Source organism: Melospiza melodia, chromosome Z (assembly GCF_035770615.1).
Source record: "Melospiza melodia melodia isolate bMelMel2 chromosome Z, bMelMel2.pri, whole genome shotgun sequence".
NCBI classification, from domain to species: Eukaryota; Metazoa; Chordata; class Aves; order Passeriformes; family Passerellidae; genus Melospiza; species Melospiza melodia.
The window spans coordinates 37,213,040-37,239,907 of NC_086226.1; the positions used below are offsets into that span (position 1 = coordinate 37,213,040).

Sequence of the window (26,868 nt, forward strand, 5' to 3'; positions counted from 1 at the left end):
AGACCAGCCAAGGACTTACAAACTCAATAGTGAGGAAGCACTACAGCACAGTTTTTCATGCACCTTTGCCCAAAGAGAAAGTAAAGGTGTAGTTGTGACACCTGCCATTCATTCTGCCACATCACAGCATCCTGACTAAACTGTGTGGAAGGGCTAATAACAACATTTCACTTTTCTGTAAGTAAAAAGTTTTCTTTTCACCTATAGCCCCAGGGAAGCATTTCGTGAAGGAAAGATGTCACAATTCAGTAGTTGTGCCGGTGTGTGGATAGATTTTCTCAGCAACTTGCCTAGTGAGGCGCTCAGCTGCCTGACATCCCCTGCCACGTAGAGGAGTGCAGTGTGGCACTGTTAAGTGTCCTGGGCCACCACAGCCTGCTGCTGCACCAGAGCTTCCTGTCCCACATTAGGCTCTCCATTAAATGTCGCATCATGGGTCATCCTTTGTCTTCTTACTGGGAGTGTGTTGGAAGAGAAGTACACTAACTTGCTTGCTATTTCCACAGAAAGAAGTAAAACAGCCTAAAACTTAATATAGATGCTATTTTTAAGATTAGGCTGGTAAATACAGCCAACAAAGGATACTTTTTGGGAAGACGAAAGAGCAAAAATCATCACTTGGTTGCTGCCTGCCGAGTATCTGCTCCTCACTAAAACAAAGCATTGTCTTCCCTAAACTACAATGCAGTCCAGTAAGACCTTTCGTTATGGCCTCATTCCTTAGGCAGCATATTTCCACTGAAGTCAGTATAAGGCATTTTAATTTTCAGAAACAAGCAGGAGGTACAAACTATATTTTTGGAATACAAAAGCCCGCAAGGTCTGGACTTCTTTGTGGTAGGTGCTGGAATAGCATGTGGGGAGACAGCCCATACTGCAGAGAACATGGCAAAATAGATGCAAGGTTGCAGAAAATGATGAAATAAATGAAGGACTGAAGATTGCCGGCAGAACAAGGCAAGCCCAGTGAGGTTTCCAGAGTCACAAGAGGCAAACTAGATCTAGGAAAAGCTAGGACTGCAGGGAGCAGGGTAAAAAATAAGGCATCAGCCATTACCATTGAACAATATCCCCTCATATCTTCTCGGGTCAGGTGAGCCCGATATGTTTGCTCCTTACTCAGGCCAGCAAGTTTTTATGGGGCATCAAAGAATGAGTTGCAAGCCTGTCGTGGGGTGAGAGCCTTTATCCCAATATCGTGCGTTGTGCCTGGCAGCTGTGCCTTTTCTCTCTCTCCCCCTCGCCCCGGCCGTCTTGCTGCGGCAGGGCGGGGAGGGAGGAGTGAGCGTGACCGGGCACCTTGGCTTTTTGCTTTTTGGCTGCTTGGCTTGGCTTGCCACTGCTTGTTTGCTTGCTTGCTTGCTCCTGCCTCGGCCCCTAGCTGATAGCTGCTTTTTTTGCTGCTTTCTGCTTTCTGCGCGGCTTTTTTTCTTTTCTTTCGTTCCCTCTTTCTTACCCTCCCCTGAAGATACTGGACCGGCTCCGGACCTGGCCTGAGACGTCCAGGACCCCCGGAGTCTGCGAGAGACGCTCAGCGCTCTCCACAACACTGCCTGGTTTCTTTTCTTTTCTTGTGTTGGGGAGTGTTCTTTTGTTACTTGTCAATAAATAGGTTTTGTTTTCCACTTTGCTCCTCCGAGAAATTCCTTCCCAAACCCAGTATTGGGGGAGGGGTGGTTGAAGGTTTGTTTTTTTGGGGGGGGGCTCCCTTTTGGAGATTTCCCCTAATTTGTCCTAAACCAGGACAAAGCCCTAGGTAGGATCACTAAAGGTGAAATATCTGCTCTCAAAAAGACTTGCTTCCCCTCTCCATTTTCTAAATTAATTGGGTTGTGAGAATATTTACAACTACTTCTGCTCATAAAGACCTCACTGTGGAGGGTCCAGACCTTCTCCCTAAGTAAACAGTGTGGTATAAGTATGTTCAGTTTCTTCCCCTCAAAACACTTTTCTTGCAGCATCTGGTGCTTCAACTAAATCCCAGCAAGCATGAGATCGTGTTCTGTGAACCTGCATTGCATGCTGGTAAATTTAGAGCCATGGGTTTAATATCATTAGGTTGTTTTATTGTTTTTTATAATATTACTACTTCAGCCTGACTAGGAGTCTAGTCTTGGAATAAACTTCATTTTGCTAGGTGCTAGGCAAAGACATGGCTACAAGATTCCTAGCATATTGCACTGGTGCCCCTAATTCCCAGATAGGGAAAATATGCTGGTTTATCCCCCATTTCCAGACCACAGAGGTAGCTGTATTTTGGTGATGCAGATGTGGCACACATACAAAATATGCTAAAGACTTCAGGTGAAATATAAATTAAGCAGCAGCATGGCAGAGAAAAGATTTGTCTTTGGAGACCATCTTCAAAAACAGATTTCTCGCCAACTGCTCCTGCATGCACCCTCCAGTGTGATGCCTGACAGATTCTTAGCACAGAAACTCTAGGAGCAGCACACATCTCTTACAGCAGACATCACTTACAATCATTCTTTTTAAAGAAAACCTGTTCCTACAAACCCAAACACTTGAATCCTTACAATTGACCTAAACAAGTATCCTAGTGGAAGTAATCTTCAGAAGTAGAGGAGACGGCTTTTTTTCTCTCCATCCTCTCCTCTTTTAGTCATCCTCTCCCATTCCCTCTACTGCTCCTCTGCTTCCACACAGCTCAGCCAAAGGGAAAATTCATGTCCTATTTTTCAAGAAACTGATCTGCAAGCTGCAGAACCCACAAGCCCTGGTCTCCCATCTGGCAGCAAAGCCTCAGCTGTGCTTTTTTCCCTGATTTTAGCTCTCTTTCAAAATATCCTCCTCTGCCTTCAGTCCATGCCAGTGCCCCATCTCCAGCTGGACTGGTCTGAGGGAGTGATATATGGCCAGTAGTGGTACACCAACTTCTCACAGCAAGGACAAGGAAAAGGGGAAACAAGGGCAGGAGCAGCATCAGCTGGATCAGAGGAATGGTGGGGAGGGAGAGAGCGTTGAGGGTGGGATATCCTGGGCCATGCTCCGCACCTTTGCTGATGGTGGGTTCACTGCAGCTGGAGCTGTGGGAAAGCTAGGTCCAGTTGTAGCTCCAGCAGATCCCCACTGAGATGGGGCAAACAGGGCTTGCAGCTTGGGCAGCTTTGCACAGACAAGGTGAAATTCCCTGTGCTGATTGTCTGCAGATTTTCCACGTATATTTATACATATCCAGTTGCGTATTGATTTTTAAAAAGTACTTGCCATTCACTTTCAGTAACAGCTGCATTGTTCTGGATTAAATTTAAAGAAAACACCAGCTGTAGGCTGATGCACTTGACAAAAAGCACAGAGGAACAGACCCTTATAATGGGAAATATTGTGCAGGCCTTTTAAAGGAGGTGCCACCAGTTTTGTCTGAGGTTATGAATTCCACACTTCAGCCTTTTCATCTCATGTGAGCTTCACAGGACTGGCGGTACCATGCCCGATGGGGAATGGGCAGGCAGTGGATGTTTCGTGGATCCACGAGTGGAGTGTCAGGACACCTGGTCACCAAGCAGTGCTTTTGGATGGGGAGGTCTGACCACCCCTGTACTGACGGCACCACTCAAGGGCTGGCTGCTACAGCCACCCACCCCTTACAGCCAGAGATCTTGCCAGCACACAGGAGCACTGAGACACACAGCTTTCCCTCAGCTGAAGACATCCAGAGTATTTACTTGATTATTGACATGCTGCTGAGAGTCATCATATCCTCAGAGGCTCCAGTCTGTGCCAGGAACTCAGAAACATGTGTTTCTCCTTGCTGTTTTACACCAGGATTGACACATCTTCTGCTTCACCTGCAGCTGCCTGTGCTGCAGAATACTGCAGCTTGGGTACATTCAATTCCTCCAAGCACCCAAAAATGTGAAATGACAACATTGCTTGTAAGATCATTGCAGCAGAACAGGGAACAGGTTTTGCTTTGTGAAATTAAAGAGGCACCCAAAGGCATCTTGAGCTGTTTCTGTCACTGAATGCTGCCTGCCCAGCACAGGGTGTCTCAGGAGGCTGTGCTGTGCTCAGTGCTATTGCTGCTGCCCTCGGCATAATCTGTAGCTGCAGCTGTGATTTATTTTTTTCTACAGAGCTGGGGGTAGGTGAGCCACACTGCAAAACAGCAGAGGATTGAGAGGCCAGACCTTGCTCAACTATACCCAGGTATTCCCAGGAGGTCTCTACTGCTTTCAGGTAGCTCCACCAGCAGCCAGAAGCCACCACTCCAGTGGCCTGCAAGAGTGAATAGGTGACTGTTCAGCAGGCAGCCCTCTGCAGGGGCTCTAGGTGCACAGAGTGCTCTTGAGTGAATCACTCTTGCCTCAGCTGCAAGAAACTGCAAGCCACAGTGACGGCAACAGAGAGACACACTGCAGCATGCTGAATTTACAGAGACTCTGCAGGCAAGGGCACAGTACTCCTCTCTGTGGCAGCCTCTGAGGGTTTTCGCTCTCTGGAAAAGGAAGGCGTGTGGGTTGCAGCAAGTTGTGTTCAGGCAGTGTACAGGAGCCAGACAGGCTCCCTGAAGTTCAAAAGTAGGAAGGATCTCCTGTCAAAACAAGACCCCAAGATCACCCCCTTGCCACAGTCCACATCATGCCATGTGTGTGAAGAGGCAGGGAACAGCCTGCTCTTGCACCCCAGCTCTCATTCACCTTTCTAAGAGGATACCTCTGCCATCTATTATTTCACAGCTGCCTTGCTCTAAAGGCCACCTCAAGATTTAAGAGGTCCTGAGGGAGGAAACCCAAGCACAGTGTGGGATGGTCTAAACTGGAACCTCCAATGTTCCCAGCAGCAGGGACAAAATCTGTTTGAGCCTCATGGTGCAGCAAAGTCAACTGGAGGCTTGGGCACAACTAACTGAGTAGAGATTTCAGCTGCAAATCATTACACTGGAAGCAACTGAAGGCAACCCTTAAGGTGCCTTCAGAATTATAGTGGAGGGTGTTCTGAGTTCCTTGGGGGCAAAAATGACAGGAATCACTTTCCTTCCTCTCTCAGTTGTGTGGAGTCCATGCATTTCACAACTGCTACCTCAGGCAAGAGGATGAAACCTGTCAAGACATTCAGGAACTGTTTTCCTACTAAGTTCAATGCCATACTGGGTATACAAACAAGGAAGATTTTGACACATAGATTCCCTTTTGGGAATCTACCCTTTTATATGTAAAGGGTAATATACATACACACACACACACACACACACACATATATATATATAAAGGGAGTGAACCCTTTTATAACTTTGGACCGTTTTTATTCCAATATTACTCCATTTGCTTTGGCCTTATATCTCTGGAGAGATTATAAATAAACACACAGAAGAAGAAAACAATTCTGGATATACATAGCTAGAGGTGCAGTTCTCCCCCACAGCCACACAGGTACCCCTGAGGTAGTCAGCTGCAACAGTATAGAATGAAGTCCAGTGTTGCATTAATTTAGCATGACATGTAGTAGCCAATGATGATTAAATTACCAATAGTTTTCAAAAATCCATCCACACATGCTTGACATTAAATGCTTGCATTAGTGAAGACTACAGTCTCTCTATTCAGAGTGCAAAGCAATATCCTTTGTAATTCCTTCTAAATGTATTGCCTTTACTGTCAGTAAGACCTATTGTTTTCATAATCTGGGATAGGGTCAGAAGCACGGAAGTGCTCTCCCTGCCCTTCAGAACTGGAAATATCTCACTCAAATGCTTTTTAACTCAGCTCCTTGCTGAGCTAGGGAGAGGCTGTTCTGGTCATGGGTTTGGCAATTTCTCATCCAGTGGGACATTTCCAAGTAGACCAGTTCTTTTTAATAAGTAGATCTCACTGTACCTTTAAAGCAGGAATATATGCTTACAGGTCTTACTACCCCTCAAGAGGAGTTAAGATATTCAATAATTGGCAGCCTTTGAGAGGTAAAAAAGAGAAGTTTTAAAAGCATATTAAGTGTTCAGGTAGAAAAGCAGGATGGCCAGACAGAGCCCCCAGTTCTTCTCCAGACAGTCATGCCAGAAAAGCAAGGCCACACAGCACATCTCTACACCACTGGCACAGAAACTCTGCAGGTAGCTCCAAGCAAGCCCAGGAACCAGAGGCACCAGGAATACTGCTGTGCTGCCTTTCCTGAGTTAACCTACCCAGGGCTGGGCCATTCACTGAACTAGTGCTGTACTGCACCCAGGATTTATTATTTTCCATCATCTGCTAGCCCGACAGAGATTATCCTCCATCAAGGGTCACAAGAGGAAGCAAGCCTCCCCCTTGTACCGCACCAATGCCACTAAAAGTTCCCAAGGATCTTTCATGAGCCCAAGGCGCTTCTCTATCAGGTGAGATGCTTCACTTAGTAGTCAATTTTCACAATGTGGCTGGGTACTCGCTGCCGTTGTCATAGATCCTGCAGTGCCTCCTTAGCCTGTATAATCTTGGTTGCTGAGCTCAAGTTAGCTGGAACAAGGTCAGTAGGCATTTAAGTACACATAAATGCAAGCTGGAAATGCCAAAATGGGTTAAAAATGCTCCAGTCCATACACATAAATTAGTCTGCAAGGCGCTTTGATTACTTGCTTCTGGAAGTTTGAGAGGTCCCGTGTCTGAAAGAGGGTTAAATTACTTGCCCCAGCAGTCCCATACAGCAGAGGTGAGGTCAGGTTTGAGAGCTGGGTCCCCATCTTGCCAGTCCACCAGCAGGCCAGCAGGCTATATTAACACTATAATTATACATTCCCCATCTGCCTCTAGAGCCTTTTGTTAGAGCTAGATAATTAAGCACTCCTTCTGGCTACGTTCTTTTAATGAAATGGTGCATGTAACACAGCTTGGTATTTATTAATGCTAATGAGTTTTCAAAACAATCTGAGACAGCAACTCACCTTTCACTTGTGTGATTGCAGTACATGTCCAGCATCATTCCCAGTTTAATGATGCCATGTGTCACGGGTCAGTCTCCTTAAGAAGGCAGTCTGTAACATAAAATACGCAGTCTCCATCTGCACCCAGGCTGTTCTGAATGAAAAGCAGGTCCAGGCTTGAACTAACAGGAGCAGATGCCAGCTTTCCTCTCCCTTTGAGGTGCTGATGGTGGTTTATTAATTTTTAGAACAAGGTCGGAAGTTTATTTGCCTGCTGAATCTCAGTTAGCAACCTCACATCTCATAGGCAAGTAAACATAAGCCTTCCAAATCTGACACTCCTGATGTTTCTTAACACAGAGAAGCAAAAATGTAAACCTTGCATTTACAAGAGCCAGCAGAGGTTACATATTAATAGCTCAGTTGCTTGACATGAGATGTTTTGATAAGCACAGATCAGCTCTCTGTCACAGAGACCATGCATGCTGACAGCTGCCTGCCATGGTGGAGGGCTGATGTGCATGAACTACCTCAAGGTTCATTTTTTAATGATTATGGTTTCCAGTGCAAACACTCTTGAAGTGACTCTGATGCTCAGGATACATCCTTGGAAATATATCTATGTGTAGATGCAAGGGGCTGCAATACAGTTCTCTTTCCTGGAAGACATGTTCTGGTCCAGTGACTCCTGTTCCGACTGTGATAGGATTCTGAAAAGTCCCTGGTCTCTGGTCCCATCCCAGGAACTGGATGCATAGCCCTGGTCAGGGCTACTTCTGGAGAAATTGAGGTGTTTTGGAGGCATGGAGGTCCAGCTCCAGTGACATGACAACAGTAAGATGAAGGCACAGTAAGGGTGTGCATTGCCACATTACAACTGCAGGGGCCACACAGGTAGCCAAGCCCACATCCTCTCCCACATGAGCTGCTGTCATTCCCACCAGTGCCAGGAACTATAGGGTCTTTCTTCTATCTGCAGACTCAAACTCCTGGCTCATCCTGCCTCCAAAGAACAGAGCCCACCAGTGGCAGCAGCTCCTGGGTGCAGGGCCATGGCCCCAAAGGCAGCTGCCTGCCTGGCAATAATAATGGTCTCCTTGTTGCAAACAGTGCATGGTCAAACGGGACAGTGAGACTCTCCCACCAGTTTGTGAGAGGCTGGGTCAGGGCAGGTGTACAACCCCAGCAGGCTTGCTCAGGGATGCTCTGCTTGGAAAGCCCTGCAGCAGCTCCCAGCACTCTGGTCTCACTGGCTCAGGCACCACAGGATCAGGTTTATTAACAAAAGACAGGAAAACTAACTGTGACTGTTTATAAATTGCATGGGTCCAAAAACGGCTCACCCAGAGGAGCAATGCCACCGAGGACTGAGGAGTTGCTCTGGCTGAAATCAAAGCTGAGCTTTGCAGAAATACTGCTTAACTTTTATGTGAGGCATTACTGAGCTTACTAAATCCCTACATAACACCTTCATTAAGCAGGATTTACTGTAATGTGCTATATACGCTTTATGCCTCACCTGCATAAACAGCCATGTTAATGCTATAAATTACCGTGCTCATGTTAATGCATCACAGGCACCTCAACCAAGGTGAAATGCTTAATGGCATTTAGTAAGCACCTGAATAGCAAGAAAGGGTGGAACAGAAGAGAAGCTTCTTTAGTAATTGAGACAGACTACATGAGTGCTGTAAGCCTTACAAAATCATTCTTAAAAATAAAAAGGAAAAAATATCTAAACCCCCCAAGTTTTGCATACCGCAGTATTAGTGCTAGACTTCAAGGCTTTCTAAAGGAAATTGGCTCTGATTTGTGAGATATGCATTACATCATAGTCTTCTTTTAGGACATTATGTCATTCCTGCTGAGACGCATTATCTCAGCTTGGCCCAGCATTAGCGATTTTTGCAGGCCTACTGCAGTGTTTCCAAAGCACTGCTGGGAAACTCAGATTGAAATCTGAAACGTTTATCTTTTACAAAGCTGAAAAAAAAGGAAAGATGTTAACATCAGGCATCACTGACTTCCTTAACCCTCTCTTGGCTCTGCTTCTTAGTGGCGCTCGGATTTGACATGCTGCACAAACAAAGCATCCTTTAAAAGCTTACTTTAGGGGGGCACAATACATTGTTTCTTCCCACTCCCTGAGAATTGCCCTTGCAGCTACCTGAAAAACATCTACATGATCTTTACAAGATGTCAACATGAATCAGATTGTACCTACATACACTGACAAGCTAGATTCACAGACACGTCTGGAACACATATTAAGAACAAAAGGGGAAGGCAGTGAAAAGCTTTATGTGACTCAATCTCTTATTAAAATTTTATGTAGTATCTAGCAACTCTAGTATTCTGGTTTTCAGTCTCTACAGAGATCATGCACACCCATATGGACCTTTACATCCCAATTTTGAGGACACAAAAGCAGAATTCCAAGATGTTTATATTAGAGAGAAATTTTTATGCAGGGAAATGCATAAAATGCATGTCTGACTTCAGACATGAAATTAGCAGATCATTTCATCTCAGTGCATCCAGAACAAGGTTACAGGTTGTGTCAAGAAAGGATCAGACAAATGCCTTCAAGATAAAGCAAGGATAATTCCAAAACCTTGGACAATTCCAATACCTCTCTCCACAAAAGCACAATTAAAAAATGAGCTGCAAGTGCTAAGAAGAAATGGGAAACATTCAAGCATGACTAAGTTTCAACTCCTTCTCTTGTTATAAACTAATTCTATTCATTAGAGAGCTTTAATTTCTCTGCTCCATTTTCACTTGTATTGTGTGATCAGTGTTTGGTGCTTTAAGGCTCTCTGCTACAGCTGTAGCATATTTTCTAGAGAGATTGCAACAGCAGTTCCTGTGCGAATGTGTGCTTAGTGGCATAACCAGAACTTAGAGGGAGGACATCCTTAATCCTTCCAAACATCTCTTTCCCACTTGCAGTAAAATATTATTCTTTCCTTCTTTTCCTTTTAGGTTGCAGAGCTGGAAAATGGAGCATTAGGAAGAAGAACAAGTTCTCATGTGTACCTGACACCTGATGTCATCTTGATACTTGGAAGGTGAATCTTCTGTTTCTAGTAGTTTACTTGCATGGACAGAAGTTTTATGGTTTAGGATCCAAGGGCTTTTTGTTCTTAATGTTCCCAAAGAGATGCATGTGACAAGTCCTGCTACACTTTGCTCTTGTGACAAGGTAACACCACATTAGATGTAAAAATGCTACACACAGAAGGATAAAATCACTTTGTTTTGTTAAATAACCATTCAAAAGAGCTGGAAAAAAGTGGGTTTCCAGACATTGTCAATGAAAATACTCATGGGATTTTGGCAATGATTCCTTGCACCAAAAAAAGGAGATGATGATCTGTAATGCTTCACCTGAAGAAAACACTAATGTCATGACAAGACAGTGAATTACCCACTGACTGAAGTGTCAGCAAGGCAGCCCACAAATAGGTGGGCTGGCTAGCTGCTGGGTCCTTTGGAAGGCATGGTAAGAGCTGCTAGATTCACTGAGGTGAAAAGCTGTTACAGGCTGGTGCTTCATGGGTCTCACATGGCTCAGGATACTAGGTCACAATTCATGGACAGATTAGACTATATTGATCTGAGAGACCAACACTTCTGAAAGAAGCTTCATTTAAGGCACCACAGCAAAATGCATTTAAAACTCAGACCAAATAAATACAAATACTTTTGCTGTTCCCTCCAGGAACTTGTAAAACTGAAGTCATAGCATTACGAAACAATGGGATCAAACACTTTCAGATTAGCAGAGCATAAACCCACATTATTTGTGGGACTCTAGCGAAGTTTAAATGAGAGTATAACTTGGCAAATGGTGCCAAGCAATGGAGTAATAACAACTGAGCTCCTTAGGAAGGACTTGTGCAAATTTCATGCATTCTCCAGTTTGCACAAAGAAAGCCCCTTCTGGCAGAAGCTGCTGAATGAAGGCTGTTGCCAAAGGGCATCACCCCACCAGGAAAATAACACCAGTGTGCTGGGAGGACACAGGAAGGGATGCTCTACCCCTGCAAATGGAGGTTGACCCACCCTGCAAGTTCCCCTTCAGATGGAGGTTCCCCCTCCCCTTTCCAGCAGTTCCCTCTGCCCTCATGCCCTGCCAGCTGTGGGATCCCTTTCTGTGGCAGGTGTTGGTCTGGTCTCACATCCTGTGGATCCTGCATGTCTTTCCCTGTGCCCGTGTTTACAGCAGTCTGCAGCACATTCCTCCTTGAGGGCCTCTGATCACCTGGAGCGCCTGAGGGGCCAGCTTGGGGCTTTCCCCCTGCCAGTAAGTAGGTTGTCAAGCAGCAAGGAACATTGAGGAGACCTCTCCAGCACCCAGCTCCAGGCAATGCACGAACTCAGCTGGAATTGCCTGAGGTCAGGGTACAAGGCTCCAGACCATGCCTGCATCCCGGGAGCAGACCTTGCATGACTAAGTCTCCCCAGCAGCAAGAAAAACAGTGAGGCCAAAGGTGAGCTTTACCATCTTCTGCCAGAGCTGGTTCAATTCACTCATATAGAAGGCCTTAAATATTCCTTCACCTTCTGTCCTTTTCATTCCAACATCCTCAGATATAATTTAGAGAGATTCCTTTAATTTTAATTAACTTTAAACTCCTACTTTTTTCCCCCATTGGTGTGAATTAGCAGTCTATGCCTGATTCCCCACTGCACAGCTGTGGTTTTACAGCCATGTAGCTCAACCAATTTTGTACTTCTCTGAGTTATGAGGCTCACTGGTGAATTTATGTCAAGAGAAGACACCAGCCTGCTCCAGCCTGCTGCAGATCCAGTGAGAGAGCCTTAACTTATGGGGCTGCAGCTTATAGCTTTAACTCTAATTTAGATGGGGAAGGAGTCTTTTTTGTCAATAAGTGAAAAACTAAAATATGTATTTTTGAAAGAATTGGGTCAAACTTGATAAGTTTCCAAGGGAAAAAAATGGCACAATATATCAAAGCTCAAAATTTTTGTGGGTTTTAACATTTGGGAATATTTTTGAGAAATGCTGCACCATTAGCAGATGACACAAAGCTGAGTGCTGCAGCTAACGTCTGGAGGATGGGATGCCATCCAGAAGGACTTGGATAAACTCTAGGACTCATGGAATTCTCATGAGGTTTAACAAGGTCATGTGCAAGGTGCTGCCCGTGGGTCAGAGCAGGCCCAGTACCAGCACAGGCTGGGCACGAACAGATCCCAGCAGCCCTGCCCAGAAGGAATTGGGGGTGCTGGTGGCTGAGAGGCTGGACATGCCCCAGCCACGGGCACTGCCAGCCCAGAGAGCCACACGTGTCCTGGGCTGCATCCAGAGCAGGGTGGGCAGCAGGGCAGGGAGGGGATTCTGCCCCTCTGCTCTGCTCTGCTGAGACCCCACCTGCAGGGCTGCATCAGCTCTGGGGGCACAGCACAGCAAGGACAGGGACCTGCTGGAGGGAGTCCAGATGATGAGGGCTAAGAAGATGATCAGAGGGTGGAATACCCACTCCTCTATCAGGAAAGGCTGAGGATTTGCTCAGCCTGGAAAATAAAAAGGCTTAAGGGTAAGGTAATTCTCTTCCAGTACCTGAAGAGAACCTACAAGAAAGATGGAGAGACACTTTTCACAAGAGCATGCAGTGGCAGGATGGAGGGACAAGGGGGATGGATTCAAACTGAAAAAGAGTATATTAGGAAATCATCCACTAGGAAAAATTTATTTACTGGCAGGGTTGTAAGGCATTGGTACAAGTTGCCCAGAGAAGTTGTGGATGCTCCAGTCCTGGAAGTGTTCAAGGCCACGTTGAAGGGAACTCACAGCAACCTGACTTAGTGAAAGGTGTCCCTGCCTTCAGCAGGAGAGTTGGAATGAGATGGTCTTTAAGATCTCATCGAACCAGGCCATTCTATACTTTTATGATTTTCACTTGATGTTGAAGAACAAAACTTTTTTTACTTCTTCTTTGGCAGCATTGCTCCACTTCAAAACTGATCCAGGTGTCCCCTTCTCTAAAATGAAAAAAAAAAAATTATTTTGAGAATATTAAGCAATGTGAAAACAAAACTGGGGTATATTTTATGTGTCAGTATAACACACAATTGGGTCATTATTTTAATTTGGGCATTATTTTAATTAAAATCTTTAAATTTTCTTGTATTTTATCTCATGGTTTTCTCATAATTGTTTGTTTTGATTAACCACACAATTACAAGGCCTGTTTTTCACTCAGCTCTGGTCACAGCCCAGCAGTTATTGGTTCAGCACATTCAGCACACCCACTCTGGGCAGAAAATGGTAGGACATGACAAAAGCCCAAACTCTAAGAGTGGACACCTGAACCTGCCTTTCACTCCACAGTCAGCACAGAAATCCCTTTTTAGGGTCCCCACAGCTTTTGGTCTGTCCTACAGCTTCCTGAACACACCATGCCCTGGGTCCTGTGGATTCAGTACATTCATTCATCCTCTGCCTAGTGTAGGTAATCTGACTGCTGAACTGTTCTCCTGAACATATCTGTATTTAGCTAATTCTTTAAATTTTCTGCCATGTCCCAGCATTACAGTCTAGTTCCTGTGTCCACAAACTTATGTATTATCCTCTTAGCCCATTAATTTATTTTGAAAGAATTCTGTTTATGGAAGAAATTCTGACGCCATGTAGTTAGCCCTGATTGAATAGAGGAGCTATGTAAAGTCACTATGATCATCCCTGGAGAAAACTGTCTTGTCTGACTCATGTGAGCATCAATATGGATCTGACTTAAAGCCCACTGAAAACTTTTTGCTGGACTCAGCCAGCAAGTTCTCATCTGCCCTCCTGAAGCATTACAGGAGACAGGAGCTTTGGCAGAGGGCTCCTTTTGATGATATTTTTCCACTCCTAGTGAGGATGATTTCTGAATTGGCTTTACATGAGCAAAACAGAAAAAGTGTATTTTTAATTTTAAACTTTAAAATTAATTTTTTAATTGAATTTATTTTTAAGTGTATTTTTAATTTTAAATTTTAAGTGTACCTGTAATATACACTCTATAAAATACACTCTATTTTATAATTTTGTAACTTGAAAGACTTTTAAGTTCCAAAATCTTGAGGAAAATTCATTCCAACTACATCTCAATGTATCCAGTCATCCAGACTGACCTTTCAAACCCCAGTATAATATTCTGAGTTGCACTGCCCTCTGTACAACATGAGTGTCCATGCAAGGGTGTGCTAGTATTTCTCTGGCCATCCTGGAGACAAATGTTGATGCAATATCACATTTCACTGTTATAGTTACTGTTAAGCAGACATGTGTTCCTTGTTGCATCAGCCTGCCATTGGCGCAGGCTGGGCAGCCAGGGTTGCAGGGGAAGGTGAATTTCAGTGATACCCACAAGGATGGCATCTGGGAGCTAAGGGTGCAAGGCTTATTCATTGGGAGCCTTGCTTTCTTCATTGGAAACTCATTAACACACAATCATAAAGAGCAGCAGCAAAATATATCAAATACTCTCCACTTGTCCCTATCTAGATTACAAGGAAGTGCAAGTGGATGTTGGGTGATTCCACAAACAGGTCCTAACAGGAACAGGCTCACACCTGAGAGAGAGAACAGTTTAGGGCATTCTCATGATGTGCAGATATAGCTACCAAAGCACTCTGCTGCTGCCAGTAAAGATGTGAGCTTGGAGGGCATGCAGTGTTTCATAGGCACAGCCTTCTTGGGGCTGCAGCAGTAGAGGTAGCACCGGGAATCCCCAGCTGTACTCCATCCCAAAAAGGAGAACAGATTTGAAGCAGGCACTGAGGCTTTGAGTGAGATGTCAGCTTTCAAAGAGCTACTTTGGACCACCTTGCCCTGATGCCTGGGTCCACACTGCTGTCCCAGAGGCTGCTGAAACACCAGGAGGTGAGGCACGGTCTGCATTGCCCCAAGGCTCCAAGGGGTCAGGGATTGCTCCCTTGCTGTCCCCAGGAACACTGAGAGATGAACTGCAAACATGGTGGAGCGCCAAAATAACATGCTGTGGCTCCTGTCCTCATTTGCTGCTGGAACTCTCTCTTCTCCTTCCAATCCAATGTTGCAAAGCCTGAGAAGTGCTTTCTCCTCCTCTTTACAGCCAACATCCTCTGTCCAGACTTGCTGTGGCACCTCCCAAAAGAGGAGAGGTTCTAGGACTATATGTGGATGACAGAGACAGAAGAGGTTTTCCAGATTCAGTAGGACAGAGATATGGCTTGGCGGGAGGGAATATCACCTCTCACCCAGGAGGCAAGTGATGGTCAAAGCAAGAGCTACATACAGCATCGTAGATTTGTACTCTCTTCTTGAGCATGAATGGCAGCTGCTGAAGAAGGATCTAGAAAATGAGCTTTCCCTCGTTTTGCCCTCTGTCCATGTGCTTGGCGGCCACAGCACGCCTCCCTAGCAGAGCTGCAGGCTGGCTGTACAGACACAAGTGAGCTCAGCTGACACAGCTTTGAAAATGAACTCACTGAGGTGAAAAGATCATTTTTCTCTCCTGACATTTTCAACTACTTAGTTGCTTAATTATCTGTCACCAGAATATCTCCTATAAGCACCAGCAATTTTGCCAATTAGCAATTAGTGAGAACAGTTATTCCACTGAACTTTGTGCAGTTGAATAATAGATTAATGTCCATCTCTCTGAGTATGACTAGATGGGGCAGATTCCCAGCTAGAGCAGGCTGACTTAGCATCACTCAGACCAAAATTTCACTTTCATGTTTAAAAAAAATAAAGGATATCTATTTTATTTCTTTTTCAAGAATAATGACTCTATCTCCTCTTGTTTGGGTATTCTACCAACTATGTACACTTTTCTCTTGCAAATAATTTCAACAGTAATGCAGTGAACAGAAAAATTTCTGCTTTGCCCATAATGAGATTGTTGATATGCTCATTTTTAGAAATAGCAGCAATAGAAATCCTCCCAAAGACAGGGGTTAGAGTGAGGGTTAGAGTGAGGTTTAATGGAACATCCTTTGCAGTATGTCTTCCAGTTCCATAATATCACAAATATTTTAAAGAAATGAACTTCTAATGGAGTTATATCACAAGCAGTAACTACACAAGACCATTAAAATTTGGATTGGAAAATTCATACCCCAAATGTGATATTACAATTAGATCCATTCTGTCATCTACAGATAAAGTAGCCATCTCCCTCCACAAATTAAGCAACCAAGTCTTGTCTTTCAAAGGCTTTGCAATACAGCAAATTCAGTATTTGTAGGTGAGGAGTTCCTGTATTAAGAGCAGACTAAAAATAGGGCTGAAATACATTTTGAAAGAAAAGTAGTATTCTTCAGAAACTCCTAAAGAGAAAAAGAAAATTGGACAAGTCTATTTCTCAGGGTTTTCCATCGAAGTTTTGATGAGGCATTTAAAATTACATCCCCAAGAACTGATCTGTGCTGTTTTAAAACTGTTCCAACTTTTGCAAGCATGCATAGATTCTGCAAGTAGTTCACAAGGTTTTCACTTTGAAGAATAGCTACAGGAACATTGTCCCTTTTTTTGCACTTAAAAACAAAAAAAGAAAAAAGTATATATAAAAAACCAAAAGCATCCTTAGGGCTGCAGAGAGCTACATGTGATTTTGATTAAAGCCAGGTTAGAGAGATCAACCCCATTTGTGTTTATGTCTGTGATTACAGAGCAGCTCCTCTGTGCTGCTGCTGGCCATGAGACAGCAGGGGTGACACTGCGGCTGGTGTGCGTGCGCTCGGTTCCAGCAGGGAAACATGAGATAAGGGATCCGATATCCCACAGCCCGAGGTGTAAGCCAGCCCAAGACATTTCTGCCATTCGCTGACCCACTTCAGTGTCTGAGGGCGGCTGAGGGAGGCTGCTGGGTGCCCACAGCCTGTGAGACATTCAATCCCTGCGCTGCCAGGGTCACACGCCACGTTGCCGCACACACCACGCACAACCCGGCTGCCCCGGCACGGACCCAGCGGCTCCAGCAGATCTGGACACCCCTCTCCACCCTGGGCCATCCCACAGGGCTGTCTGGGCTGTCCCGTCTCTGCAGCAAGCAGAGACAATGAGGGCAAATGGAGATGTCTCTGTTGAATTCAGGCAGATACAGAATCTGAGCTGATATTCTCTGCCACACCCTCCATGAGATGCTTAACGGGAGGTACACACCCACCCCGCTGCCTTTGGGGCAGGAGGTTAGGAGCTCAGCCGCCATCCAAGGACGGCTTTTTTTCACATGGAGAGGAAACAAAGTCAGAAGAGGCCACGAGGACATGGAAAGGATAAATTCAAAGCCTGGTAAGGGAAGTGGTGAGTTTACATCTGGTCTCCTCAAGAAGCTCCCGAGAAAGGTTCAGTAGGAGAGGCAGTGGCATGACTGACCAGCTCCAGGGATCCTGGCATGTACCAAGGGATCCACATTATGCCAGATCCTCTTCTCAAATTGCCCCTAGGAAGAATGTTTACACTACTAATAGCTACTCACTGAAGGGTATTTATTTGCAAGAAACCCATACTATTTTGTGTGTGTGCCCTCCCTCTCCTACCTCTCCAGTGTGACCACATAAGTGAGTGTAACACAAAAGTAAACTTTCCATGGATAAAATCTTTTAATAGAAATCTCCAAAGCATTTGCTCAGCAGTGAAGCACGGTACACGTGCACAGTGGCCTTCTTAATTTCTGAGGAAAGTGACCTTTTCCAGAGGGTTGTGCTAAATGTACACACAGAACTGTGAAAAGCAGATCTTGGAGAAGAAGCTGACTCAGAAAGGGAGGGAGGGAGGGCTTGCCTTCTGAGGCAAGCCATGCCTCCACACAGACATGCCGCAGAACAGGTCATGCCAGTACCATCACATGAAGACACCTACATAGCAGCCCAGGCTCTTATCTCACTGGCTCCTGAGAGAACCTCAAAATTTCTCCTTATTCCATAACTGACCATGGCAGTGCAGTACATTGGTTTTTGGCATTACAGCCCTAAGTCCCTTTTCTCTGTCAGCTTTTTCAATACATGCCAACAAGTACTGATTTGCAATTCTATCTTTTTAAATAGATTTTCCAAGTTGTGCCCATCCTTTCTACCATCATTAAAGTTTTTGGCTGTTCCAGGAGAAAATCTCTATCCTTGAGAAAAAGCACATTACTGTCTGTCATGGTTTGGGCCTGGCACAATGCCAGTGCCCCCATGAGAATACCCTCTCCCTGGTGTCTGCTGTGAGATGTGACCAGGAATAAGCAAAGCAGGCTCCTGCTTAGAAATAAAGAAAACTTTATTAACTAAACTACAAGAAAAGAAGAAAAAAAAAAACGTAAGGGAAAAAAATGAAAACCTTACAAAAGCATTTTCCTCCTCCCCCCCACCAAATTTCCCAATGCAATACATTCCTCCAAATCACCAACTCTCAGTCCAGCACCACTCTTTAGAATACTCAAACTTCAGTCCATGAAGAGGAGAGGAGTCCTTCTTGCACCATAGGCTTCCCCTGGAAACATGCTGAAACCTCGTGTGCTTCCATGTCACTCAGCACTGCCTGGAAAGTCCTTTTGCCATTTGTGACACCTTCCTTCCATGCCCAGTGCTCTCACCACTGTGCATGGACCAGAGCTGCTTTTAGGGTGTCTTTTAAGGATGCCTTGTCTCGCTCCAAAAAGGCACAGTCTCTGCTTTGGGACATCTGTCCCCCACAATTTTTCACCCCCTGAAGGGTCCCCACACTGAACCCTCCCGGATCTGAGGCACTGCCTCCCCCTAAATGCAGTCTCTGTGTCACAGGAATAAAACTGGTTCAGTCTATGGCCACTCAAGAAAAGTCCAGCCAGAAGGCCACTCCATCATCTCTCAACCCACTCAAGAGTCTTCTCCACTTCCCTCGTGGCCTGCCTCTTCTTATCTCATCTCTTATCTCTCTTCTCAGTCAGCTCCAGGAGGATCAGTATTTGTAAGGTTTCTATCATGCAAGAAAAGGGTTAAAGATTTCAGTCTCTGCCTGTCCCATGCTGCTCTGGCCGGGCACCTTCTCCCCGCATCCCCGCCCCCCCCCATCCTGGGCCGGCCGCTATCAAATTCAGACGCCGGCTCTCCCTCTCTCTCTCCTGGGGAGGGGGTGTGGCTGCCCGATGTCTCTTGGCGCTCCTCCACCCTTCCATCCTCTAGGGCCTCCTCACTCCCATCTCTGTCCAGCCCCGGGCCTACCACAAGGCTGCCCCTCCCCCGCCCAGCAGCAGCAGCTGAACCGGGGAGGGAGATCCGACCTTTTTGTCTCGAAGTCCCAAAAGAGCTGGCGCGGCGCGCAGCTCTGGTTCTTAACCCCTGGGTTTTCTCAGAGGCGGATCTAATCCTCAGTGGTCGTACCAAATGCCAATCTTAAAATCTGAGCATCCATTGGTGGCCTGATGGTAGTGACCACAGCATCGCAGAAATCTCATTTCCAGTCCAACCACCACACTGTCCCATGCTGCCTTTATGGTGCTGGCCCCAGCTCTTTCACTCCTCTGGCTGCAGGCATGATCAACAGGCTACAACTCTCCTACCACTCTTTCTCCCATGTGTTCGTCTGGATAAACCTTCCTTTGGTCCTTTCCCCCATTCAAACTGAGATGTCTCCCCACAGAGCTGCTAAAACAAGTTTTCTGCAAGTGTTGAGTTTCAGTAGCTCTAAATTTAATGCATGAGTAAGGCATGACCCATATGTTCAGAACACATTTAGAAAAATTTGGGGAAACCTGTCTTGGGAACTGTTCCTTTCCTTGGTCTAACCACTGCAACATACCCAAAGCTGGTATGAGCTCCATGCCTTGAGGCTGAATGTGCCCTCCTGGGCACCAGCAGAGGTTGCCACGGTTTCTTCAGGGGGTGATGGCTGTGTGTAGCACACAGCTCTTGTTCCAGGTGTGTCACCAGGACACAGTGACCCTGCCACAGCTTGTCTGTGGTCCTGCCCAACCTGGGTTGGACCCCCAGACTGAGGAAGGCCCCATGCAGAGGCAGAGGAAGGACCTGGTGCACACAATCCATTCACCATGTACAAAGGAACATCTTTGCTGAGGCTGGGGTGGCAGAATTAAGGAAGAATAACCAAGGATCAGGATCACCCATGGCTTCTCAGCCATATCCCTGACAAGCTATGATAACAGCCCAAGCATTCTGAAGCAATGATTTACTGATAACCTTCAGGAGCAATCTGATGAGCTCTTTGGAGGCTGACAGGACCTCTGTCCCTCTTGAATTCAGTGTTTGTCAATGCTCTCTCCTTACCTGGGGCAGTTCATTTGGGTTTGGTGCTTTCCAACATGAATTTCAGAGGAAGACCAGAGAAGTAAAATAAAATGAAAGTGCAAATGAAGCCTTATTATGAAAAGCTTAGAGTGGTGAAGAGATGGAAGTAAAGCAAGCACAGAAACAGACAAAACACTTGTGTTACTGACCATGGTTGTGTTGACCATTCAGCATTGGAGACTGCAGAACCTGCAGCCATGCCCATATCCATTCTTGGATACACTGGACATTGTTATTAGAATTTATAGTTTCATATTGAACTGTTCTGAAGGCTTTGTTCTGATTCTCATTACTCTTTCTTTTAGTTACTGCTAATAGTTTTTTTACACCCTTTTAAAGTTTTGAGCCTACTCTACATTTCTCCCAATCCCATCTTACAAAAAGAAATAAATAAGTACATTCTAGTAAGTGCACTTATAATTAGCTAACACTAAACCCACCACAGTTATTTAGCTACTTAGGTTATTGTGGAGTCTGAATTTACCTTACAATCTCTTCCAAAATTTAAAAACTTGTTGTTCCATTAATGCAAGCAGCTTTGCTCCCAGTGCAATTCTGTCTACCTTTGGCATCCTCTTTTCTAAAAATACACTGAAAACTTACAGATATTGGAGGTAAAGGTTTTATAAATTAGTTCAGGACTGGAAGAAGAACAGCACAGGGAAAGATTCAGGAGTTTGATTAGCACACTTAGGAAAGCAAAGTGCTTTGCTGTGGCTCCTTTAGGCAGTGAAGATGCTCAGTCATAGAGCACCTTTTATGCTCAAGATAAAGGCACAGGTAAAACTAGTAGATGGAAATTTAAGACGGAAATGTAGCTAAGGAAGAGGTCACCATTTTAAATAGTGTAGGGGACAACTTTCAGACAAGCTGCCAAGGAGTGCGATGGCTTCTGATTGGGAGAAAAATCTTTAGAAATTTTCAACAAACCTAGAAGAAAATGCAGATAGCATGTAATGTCTTCCAGTGTAGAAAAAATACAGGAGTCTGGAGCAAATAGCCTTTTCTTGCTTCGGTCTTGGTGACTAAAAAGTGACTTTTCTGCAGATGTGAAAGGCAAGTTTGGACCTTCCCATGCTCTCTGTGAAGCGCTGGGAAACTCCTTTGATACACTGAAAATCATCATGTTTTGCACCAGAAAGGAAGGTAGGTGATTTTGTAAAGATGAAATACTCATATCTGAATGCCATAGGCAGCCTTGTCTACTCATCTTACTTATTATAAGAAATTAATAAAACCATTACCTCATCAAAGCTACTCTAGCCAGATGGTTATCTTGCTAAATAGATGGCTCTGCACAGTAAATCAGCTTCATGCTGAGGCAGAAGTCCAGAAGACTTTTGATCTGTCATCTAGAAGATGCTGCAACCACTTCCCCTCCCAAGAACGGCAGGGCTTTTCTGTTCAGGCAGGTAGTGATGGAAAAGATTGCCAACAGAAGCAGGCCCTTGGTTCATGAATAACAAGGGCATTAGCTACTTTTGCAGCAAAAATTAGTAGTTACCAGAACAAATCTGTGATTTAGGCCTCCCAAGAGGAGATGTTCTTTTATTCCCTCTGTTTTTATAGCATGTTAATGATCATGGGCAAATAAAGTTACAATTATTTTCTGATGCTGCATCTTGGAACTATTATTTATAGCCTATATAATTCACCTCCAAATCCTGATTTTTTGGCAATGCAAAGCAGTAGCTAGGCCAGGAGTTAATGATTATGAGCTAAGCATTTATCTCACTTGGTGCCATTTCGGCTTGTTCTACTTTCAAATATTATTTGCTCTTATGCAAGCTGCTCTTATGCCAAACCTGAAGACAAATTGCTGTTTTTCCAAGAAAAAAAAAAAAAAGCACCATGACTTGATTCCAATTAACACTGTAGGTTTTAAGTGTAATCCTTGCATTGCTCCTTTTTGCCCTCTTTCTATTTATCACTATTGAGTACATCTCATCTGTTACACTCTGCACTTCCAATGCTTTTCCTCCTTTCTGATATCTGAAGATATACTTGAAGTAGAGACATATTAAAGAAAAAGTGAATTTTCAGCCTCTGATCTGAAAAGATAGGGGCCTCACAGATCATACAAGTTTTCTAGCATGCTTTTGCATGTTCAAGAGCTGTCCCACTTACAAGTATTTTCTAAGTAGCTTTCTCCTGCACTGTGCCCTGCATTCCCTTTACATTTGTCCTTACCTTTCATTTTTCATTCTGCATGATGGAGCCCCAGGTTACTTTCAGGACAGACCTGTTTAATGCTCCCCAAGTGTTACTGCTTCCTGTGCAATTGAAGAGGGAAATAGTGTGCAGGACTACAAAAGTCCAAACCAAACCAAAGCAAAACAAACCAATTCATTTTATTCTTTATCTAGGGATTGTTTCTTTGTATCTTGACTTCTCAATGTGAGTGAATTGATCCAAAGATCAAAAAGGAAGGTATATTTCTCCATGGACTATGTTCCACTCTGAGAGTATATTTTTCTCTGAAGTTAGAATTTAGACACAAAATCTGTTGTTACACAGAGAAACAACAGACAGTGTATTATATAATCCACCTGTGTTTACGCTTTAATTTTGATTGAAAACTGGAGCTTTTGTAAAACTCAGTAGTGAAGGCATTTGAATTACTCAGACCTTTAATATACTGAATATGCAGTGAGAAATGCAGAATATAGGAAGGTACTACTCCCTGTGAAGATATATACGTGTAAACCAGTAAAAATTTAAGCTAGTCAGAATATTCTCATGCTCTGATTTTCCTGATCATTCCCTTCCAGAAGGGAAACCTTTGCTTGGTTTTCACAAGTAGAGGGACCTTATCTAACACTCTTTTCATACTTCATTAACCTATTGCTTCTATCAAATTAATTCTGGATTCTAGTCTACTTTTTGTTTTGTTAGTTTTTTGCTGATGCAATAAAAAGATTTTTAAAATTAAAAAAAATTGCTATAATTAAATTTTGATTCACACTTCTTTATTAAAACATATTTTACATACATCATTCTTGTAAGCTAGGTCTAGTTTTTTTTTATTTTTCCCTTGTATTTAGCATTTTGTACAATCTAAACCAAAAGGTAGTTTATGCTTTCAGGTTTTCGGTAGCTCATGTTTTTTACACACTTTTTACACACTTCTCACTCACTCCAGTAAACCTCAAACAAATACTGTCTAAAACTTGTCAAGTGTCATGAAACATGAGGAAAAGTCTGCTAGTGACTTTATTCATTATGTATTCATCAAACTGCAGTATCTACAAATACATTAAAAAGCACAGTTAAGTGTTGTGATTCATAAAAGGAGACAAAACATTCAGAAAATTAGGTAGATATTTAAATTCATACATGAATTTGTGAATCCATGAATTTTCAAAATTGGATAATAAATAGAGTGTTTGACTTTTTTAGTAAGAGGGATTCAGAATAAAAAATAATGGTAATATTTCTAGCAGTGAATGCCTAACACTAGAAACCACAGCAGATAAGACCATTTTACTAAGAGAGGCTATCTGCTAAGTGATATTGCCAATTTTTTTTCTTTTTTAATTTTCTCTGAAAAACAACAATACAACCAAGGAAATAATGTAAAGTTCATTACACAAGTGATAAAACATCAGCTTTAGCCTGTTTTCTACCTCAAGGCATATAATCAAGAGTAAAAACCACAACATAAAATCTTAGCAAGAATAGCAGAAATAAGCAAATCTCACTGCTATTTTTATCTGCTTTTTCAGCACCTCTTGTTCATATTGGTGCAATGATTTCTAAAATAAGAAAACCAATTGGCTAGAAATTTCAATTCATTCCTACTCTTTAGGATTAAATAAAGCCTGAGCAGCTAGCATCATGCTGATCATACCTGGAGCCACTCCAATGTGCACGGCGTTCTTTTTGTTGAGTAGACTTTGTGGTGAGTCAAGGCGTTGGAGGCTTCCTTATGCTCCAGCAAAGGTGCATCTTCAGGAGAGGTGATAGGGAACTTGCCTGTGGTGAGAGAGCACGTTTCGGCCAAACCTGCAGCGGTGCCTTCAACAGTGCACGTACCTGTCTTGAGGCATTCCTCTGAGCCCCTGCAGCCCGCCTACACGGTCCTGCCCATCAATTGCTAGTGTGCAAAACCATGTCTGAGAGCAGAACCCAAATCACCTAACCTACCAGCCCCTCAACTATAAGGCGCCCTAGAAAGCAGAATCATGTGATAAAGGCCCATGCTCTGTGGAGCAAACAAAACAGGTCTTCTGAAAGCCTCCAGGAGTGCTCCAAAGTGCAGACTCCTGCCTCTCTGTCCACTCAGTAGGAGGGGAGCACTGACTCTTAGCAAGACTGCTTTGTACAGGACATAAAATCTAAGTGCAAGTTAGGTGGCAAAGCCAGACACCTGAGTTAGGCTGGCCAGCCCCAAGCCCAAGATGTTAGCAGTCTGGAAGAGTGCCCCTTCCAAGAGCGCAGGGCCCTGGGCACACCGTGCTGCCCAGGGCCTCCCAGCTGGCAGCTGCAGGCAGCAAGCTGCGGGGCACAGAGCAGCACAGCCCCTTCACACCTGGCACTGCTTAGTTAAAGGTGTTTGTGAGACGTAGAGGCTTCAGAGCCTGCTCAAGACTGTGTCCCAAGAGCAGAGGAGCACAGAGTCACTCTGCATATGTGAATTCCAGCCATCCAAGCCTCAAGCTGAAGGTGTATTAGTGTGTCTGTGATGCTACACCAGCGGTATGCAGAGTGTCATATTCTGCTCCAGATTAGCCCTAACACTTCTATGATACATGGGCTGATTAGCTTTCTAGGCAGACGCTCTTGCAGTTCTCTTTTTAAAAGAGTGCAATGTCATATGATCCTTGCTGTTTCTCTAGGGACAACAGACTGCTCCGTGAGGGAGGCTGTGCTGCATCTGTCAGTAGCTTGAAAGCTGGCATGGACACGGCAGACAGTGACATTACCCGTCCGCTCAGACCTAGCACAATGCCAGCTGGTGGAGTTCTGCCTTTTCTCCCCAAGGGCTTCTTTCCCCCTGTACAGTGCTTCTTCTCTGTGGAAGCTACAGCCCAAGGCAAGAAATGGCAATTGCACTGACAGCACAGGACAGAGCTTGTGGGCGTCACTGTTGCATTTCAGCCAGCTCGGAATCACCACACAATTCAGGTCTGAGCACAGCAACCGTTCCTTGTGCCTGAAGCTGCACAGGCATGCAGGAGGACACAGGAGTGTGGCCAATGCTGTTAGCACAGCCATCTGTTAACAGATCTCCTACTTTCAGGAAATGTTCTCGAACCTCCCTCTTGACCTCCTGATAATTTAATTTAAATTGACAAACTAGTTCAAACATCGTCAGAGTGACCAACAGAAGCTGAGGCCGTGTAAGAAACAAGACATGAAAATGAGGAATGAGACAAAGACAGAGAGAGAAAAGAAAGTCTTTACTACTTGATTCTGCTTTCTTAGGCACCTTATAATTGAGGGACTGGTAGGACTGGTAGGAGTCCCTCAATTATAAGGTGCCTAAGAAAGCAGAATCAAGTAGTAAAGACTTTCTTCTCTCTCTGTCTTTGTCTCATTCCTCATTAGGTGATTTGGGTGCTACACTCTTACACAGGCTGAGACTGTGTAGGAAATGAGACATGAGAATGAGGAATGAGACAAAGACAGAGAGAGAAGAAAGGTTTTCTAGGATACCATAGATGAAATACATGTAGTATCCAGTAACCATCCAGCTAAGTAACATGGGTGAACATCAGTCACCTGGCAGTAAATGGATTCTGACTTCTATAATGCAGAAAAAATGCTTAAGAAATACTGAAAAATTAAAGCATACCCTAAAAATAATCACATTTAACATCAGGTCTGAGACAATAAAATGAAGAAAACAATACTGTGGTACATGGAAGAAAATAAGAATGGCAAATATATTTCTCATTGCAAAATAAACTTGGGCTGCTCCTTAAATCTCTTTCCAATTTGCAGATCCAGAAATGAACAGAAGGAAAAATATGCGCAGTCTAAGAGAACATTTGTTTTTAAAAAATGCCTGTCTATTTGCTGGAACATCAGAGAATCGGATAGCTAAATACTGTATACCAGTCAAAAAAAAAGAGGAATTACAAATAAGTCGAAGTTACTTTGGGGAGCAACTATGTCTATAAACAAAAATAAAAATAAAGACCTGTAAAAGCAAAAAATAGAGTTTATTGTGTTTTACCTTCTGACCCCAATCAGGAAAGCAGTTCTCTTTCCTAACTGCTTAGTTAGCCCCACCTGCCACATAAAGAGGTGACAAATGAAGCTGCGACCATTATACCAGTGTCTGGGAAGGATTATTGTCACTATAATCTGAAGAAAAAAAATCTAATAAAAGAAATACTGAGATGAGACATGGAGATGAGGTCTCCAAAAATAAGCAAAATGATTTTGTATGGTCTTTGTCAGCAATCAAATATTTTCCTGTGCAACTGACCAGCTTCCCTGAGCATGTACAAACCAACCCCTGTAACCCACTTGTCTACTAGCTCCCCTCTGCATTTTCTCCCCTCCACACTCCCCAGGATATGGCTTAAGTTGCCAATAACAGCTCACAGTAAAGACAGAACATGATTAACTTTTTTTCCAAGGAGTGAAGACATCAGTCTACCTGGCAAATTCATGACCCCATTCCACAACTTCTGGTTTGAAACTCTCCATGATGGTCACAGAAGAAAGACTGCACTGCTATCTCACTCCAGCACAGTGTCTGAGCTTTCTCTCATGACAATAGCCTCTTCTAA

At 44.1% G+C, this 26,868-nt stretch overlaps 2 long non-coding RNA genes across 2 annotated transcripts in view; both read right to left on the reverse strand.

Moving 5' to 3' along the window:
- The window catches only part of LOC134432213 (uncharacterized), an 87,888-nt gene that overhangs the window by 14,187 nt on the left and 46,833 nt on the right, over nucleotides 1–26,868 (reverse strand). The gene's annotated exons all lie outside the window — the stretch shown is intronic.
- LOC134432212 (uncharacterized) lies at nucleotides 12,525–24,678 on the reverse strand. Its single transcript, XR_010031266.1, has 2 exons — nucleotides 23,976–24,678; nucleotides 12,525–12,868 (listed from the first exon to the last, which is right to left on the reverse strand). It is a non-coding gene; the product is annotated as an uncharacterized LOC134432212 (long non-coding RNA).